The sequence below is a fragment of the Meleagris gallopavo genome, chromosome 1 (assembly GCF_000146605.3).
Source record: "Meleagris gallopavo isolate NT-WF06-2002-E0010 breed Aviagen turkey brand Nicholas breeding stock chromosome 1, Turkey_5.1, whole genome shotgun sequence".
NCBI lineage: Eukaryota > Metazoa > Chordata > Aves > Galliformes > Phasianidae > Meleagris > Meleagris gallopavo.
This window is the reverse complement of record NC_015011.2, coordinates 19,659,993-19,664,951: the sequence shown is the minus strand read 5'-3', so window position 1 is coordinate 19,664,951 and position 4,959 is coordinate 19,659,993. Positions and strand designations below refer to the sequence as shown.

The following is a 4,959-nucleotide window of genomic DNA, read 5'->3' as shown; positions in this document are numbered from 1 at the left end:
AGGACATGCATTTTATGAAAACCTTTGAATCTAAAACTGGTGGGAAAGCAGCACTTTTGTTGCTGCTAAATACCCTGACTATTTTCAAGACAAGAAGAGCCCCATAGAAGAGGTTCTGGCCAGACTGAGGACAAGTGACGACTGCTGGCCAATCAGCATCAACATCATGCCTTACATCATGTCAACAACATTGTCCCTAATTACATTTACCTAAAATGTTTGTAAAGTCAAAATATGTCCCTTTTTTGTCTCAAGTGCAGGAAGGCAATAAGTAAAAAGGTTGTTTTCCTTCTTCGTTGCAAGGGGTTCTTAAGGCTGTTTCCAAAGGCCTGGCAGGAAATGGCTTAGAGGAGCAAGGGTAGGGAGGGCTAGGCACTGAAGCATGATTTATTACAGAAGCTGTGTGTTGTTTGGATCAGAAGCTGCTGGACTATATGCACAGCAGAAATTATATCGTTCACTTTCAAGATGAACAGAAAGCTCCAAGCTGACATGCTCTTTGTTGTGTAAGTGTGTAAGTGCCCTTCCTTTGACCAATTAAAGCACCTTTCCTGGTAGGAGTACATGGGTGACTGCACTGAGCTCAGAAATACCTCCTTCCCAACTTCTAAATGTTTCTGAGTAGTCAGAGTGGGGCCACAAGCATTTTGCCACCAAAAAAAAAACCTCCTTTCCTGAGCAACAGCTAGCAGGGCTTCTGCAGCCACTGCCTATGAGGATGCAGGTACAGATAAGCAATTAGAAACTACACCATCAGCAATTGTGCCTTTTTGATAAAACAGCCCTGACACACTAGGATTCTGACCTCAGGTCCTGGAGGACTGTAGTGGAAATGCTAAGTCAGGGCTTGAACCAGTGACTGAACACCTGGTGGGAAGGCAGGACCAACTCAGAGGAGCTCAGGTGCATGCAGTGCACCTTAGTGACTGGAGGAGGTGGACCCAGGACCCACCTCTTTCTAGACCTCACTTAAGGAGGCAAGGATATCTGACTGGAGATCTCTGTATACCTGAGGACTTCTGAAGGTAAGCAGCTGTTTTCCCTTATTTCTGTGCCCATTGCTGTTGTGCTTGAGCAAATTCTTATTTGCTGTGGCCTGGAACCTTGCTGCTCTGTTGTCATTGCTACACCTTCCATCATGTTACAAGAATGTAAGCTCAGTCTTTATTCAAAGAAGTAAAGCGGCAGCTACTAAGTGCACCTAGTAATTTGCTATTCATAGAAAATGCACACAGAAAGACAAGCATGAGGAAGGAACAGTTTCCCTTAGAGCTAAGAGGATGTGTCTGGAAAGTGAGTTGGGTTCAGTCCTACTCCAGCAGCTTTAAAAGAGCTCTAAAAAGAAAAACAGAGCAGCTGGAACTAGAGATACATAGTCCAGATCAGCCTGTAGCTCAGGCACTGATTCAGTTCTCTTCTCAAAAATGAGTAGATGTGAACTCAGATTTCATTCCTTTCACTACCTAATGCTGTTATGAGAACTGATAGAGAGAGAGAGAGAGAGAGAGAGAGAGAGAGACATGACTACCACTTCTCCTCTTTGTGACTCAGAACTTTTGATTTTTATCAAGCCTATTCAGAAACAAATCTGCACAAGGTTGTAATCCGCTCTCATGGTCTATTTCAACTAAACCTGCCCATGCTGGATAAGCCTCTTGCATGCAGGCTGGTCCTTCCACCTCCCAGAGGGCCAAAGTTGAAAAACAGAAATGAAGGTAGTGAGGATGGTCCAAGGCAGGGAACAGTTTCTACAAGGGAATACTGATCAGTCTAATGCCTGGAAAAAGGTTAACGAGGAAGGCTACAAACAATGGATGGTGTTGAAGAGGTGACGAGGTAATGATGATTCCCTACACAGAAACTACAGGGTACACTGAAATTATCAGGTGTCAAATTAAGGGGAGAGAGCAGGTATTTCTTTGTGTAGCACATAATTATACTGTCACAGGCTGCTGTGCAGGCCAAAAGCGTAGACAAACTCAAAAAGTCATTACAGAAATTCAGGGAGGACTAGTCCACCAGTGAAAATTTAAGAAACGGGGGGAAAAAAAATCAGTCTCAATGCAACTCTGGCTCAGGAAAGCAGGCAAGGGTAGCTCACTATGCACACACTCTCCCTTGTGCTTTCTCTGAGCATTGCTTTTGAAGTGTCACAGTCCCTGTCACAGTCAAGCTATTGGGCTAACATCTGTCTAGTGATATTAAGGTTCTCAGCCTGATGTTAACCGTTTCATATTTTTGGCTGAGAAAATCAGGTATTTACACAACTCACAACACAGAGACAGTATAAAGAGAGACACATAGGATGTGTGCACCATGCCAACTCTCCAGTGTTACTAACGGATAAACTCATTTTGCTATTTGAATATACATGCCCTACAACTGTATCTATATGTGCAAAAGCATTACATGAGTAGCATTAATTTAAACGTTCTATCATTTCTGCAACGACAGAACATCCATGTTTTAAAAATGGGTTTACCGAGGCAATTGCCTTATCTCAAACAGAACAATAGTACTTCACACTTTCTCTTGCTAGGCTATATTTAGATTTCTGTCATTGTGCTACTTTTCCTATGCCGTTTTCTGAAACTTTATATGTCCCCAATATGTCCTTGTTTCAGAGTTCAGACTCACAGAGAGGAATAGCAGCTGTTCCTGTCACATTAAGGAGAAAACTAAAAAGTTTGTTTATTCAAGGATAAACACTGCCATTCCTTTCCATAACATCCTCTTCTACCTCTGTATGAAATGTGAGTGGTTGTCTAGTAGTACCAACACCACACAACCCAGCTAAGGCTTCTTCCAGTAAGCTAACGCTTAAAACTACTTAAGTGAACATTCAAACTTGACATTTCTACTCCCAAAGATATCATAACCTGCAGGGGACCTGGTCTAGTTCTTGTAGGTATTCTTTATTCTCTTTCTGAAGGATCACTTGTTACTAATGCTCAAAATGGCTCAATTTTTTTCCCTCCTAGGCACCATAGGCTCTCAGATTATTTACTACTGAATCTGTTGCGGAATGTCAATGCCCCGGGCATAGCAAGGCCTGTTCCTCCAAGCACTGGATGACATGAAGGCAGTACTGACATTCTTAAAGAAGGGAGACCCATTGCAGAAATATTCTTATAAGAATGTTGGCATGTACTAGCACAAGTTTTGATGAAATAAAGCACATTATAATTAAACTTTGAATTTTTCCCATAGTTCATTCTCATTAACCTAATGAACTGCAGAAGACTTTATGCGTTGTGTGCACAAGCCCAAGTTGCCTTCTATAGCAAAACCAGTGAACTTGCTTGTATGGCTCCACAAAGAGGCTTGCCTTTTTCTTCTGTGAGGACTCAGACTATCTGGCCTTTGAAAACCTGGACCAGTCATGTCTTCATCAGTCATCCAAAATGGAGGTAAAAAGCTGCAGAACACGTAAGCATTAAAACCAGTTGCAGTTTTAAAGAACATCACTTCTGATAGCTAAAACAATCTTAATAGACTGGGGATGTACAATGCGTGCCTGTGATTCTTCTGTACAGCTATACAGAAGAAAGACTAATAAAGGGAAAGCAAAATGACATGCATCAATTTACTTAGATTGACTGATAGTTTGAATAAATCAGTGGACATAGGACAGCATATCCATTTAGAACACATTTCCTTTAAAAAATACTGAGGAAAATAAATACCCGTCATCACCATCTGCTGGAAAAGAAGCTAGATGAGTCACAGAATGTATGATGCTCCTGCAAGATTGAGGTCTCATTAGGTACTAGAAAGAAAATGGCAAAGTTAATTTTTTAATAGGTGCTCTTCCTTTTTATTTTTTGCCTGAACCATGGGAAAAACAAAAGGGAACCATGTGTCCCCTGTAAGGGAAGTGCAGCAGGAGCTTGTTGGGGCACTGAGGAGCAGAGGGTTCCTGGCAGATTTGCTTACCTGGAGATCACAGTGGTCACCCACACCACGAGTGATGTGGTAACCTGTTGCCCAGTTGAGTTTCAAACCGCAACACAAATTAATATCTTGTGGGCCGTGCAGCAGTTCCCTACATCCCAGAACCATTCTCAGGGTGACTTTTTTTATTATTTGGCAGGAAGTTGCTCCCCTGCTTGTCCCTGGAATGCATATGATGATGAGAGCACCTTTGTGTTGGATGAATGCAGACGATGCTATGAATCTGTTAATTTATCTGATCCTGACAAATTCTGAGTTTAAAATTAAAAAATAAAATCACCTGTAACACGCTGCTTCATCTCACATCTGGAATGCACACTGCAGCTGCACTTCGGTCTCAAGGCAATTATTTTGATCCCAAATCCAGTTGCTGTAAATAAATCTAATTAATTAGGATGTTTTTCCTTTGCAGAAAAAGCTCGGTTGTGTGGAAGAACCACAGCCATAAGAAGTGGGTCCTCGCCTCCATTCTGCTCACTAGTCCTGATTTGCAAGGGCTGTTCTTCATCTAAACCCCCCTCTCCTTCCCTCCCACACAAACCCCATTTTATCTCGGATTTCTGATATTAAATCACTTCTATCAGAAAGCCTGTGTCAGCTCCCTGAAGCCCTAGCTGAATGCTTTTTAAAAATAAAATAAAGCTGCTAAATTTGGGAACGTTTCTACGTTGTTATTACTTTCCAGTTTCTCCTTTTGATCTTGGTCCAAAAGCAAGCCAGTGCTGTTTTCCCTCCTCTTGCTGCACTCATTCAGAGTGCTGTGGGGCTCAGGGTGATTTCGCTCTTTTCTCCACCGAGTAGCACGCAGTCTGTGCAAATATTAAACACATCCCTGGTTAGGATTCCTCACCCCCAGCACGCTCAGGCGCCTCTCCATGTGTCAGAAGCCTAAATGCGTACTTAAAAATAGAAGAACAGCAACCTCTCGGCCTCATTTAAGAGGGGGAAAACAGGCGCCGCAGCCCGGGCGGAGCCGGGCCCTTCCGCGGGCTCCGAGGGCCCCCT

General features: G+C 42.8%; 1 long non-coding RNA gene across 3 annotated transcripts; it reads right to left on the bottom strand.

Annotated features, from left to right (window-relative positions):
* Nucleotides 1–3,326: 3,326 nt before the first annotated feature.
* LOC109365431 lies at nucleotides 3,327–4,952 on the bottom strand. 3 transcript variants are annotated; one of them, XR_002111041.1, is made up of 5 exons: nucleotides 4,855–4,952; nucleotides 4,633–4,763; nucleotides 4,235–4,324; nucleotides 3,687–3,769; nucleotides 3,327–3,418 (listed from the first exon to the last, which is right to left on the bottom strand). It is a non-coding gene; the product is annotated as an uncharacterized LOC109365431 (long non-coding RNA). The 3 variants fall into 3 exon arrangements; XR_002111045.1 differs by having other exon boundaries at nucleotides 3,687–3,743; XR_004159635.1 differs by lacking the exon at nucleotides 3,687–3,769 and having other exon boundaries at nucleotides 3,333–3,418.
* Nucleotides 4,953–4,959: the final 7 nt, after the last annotated feature.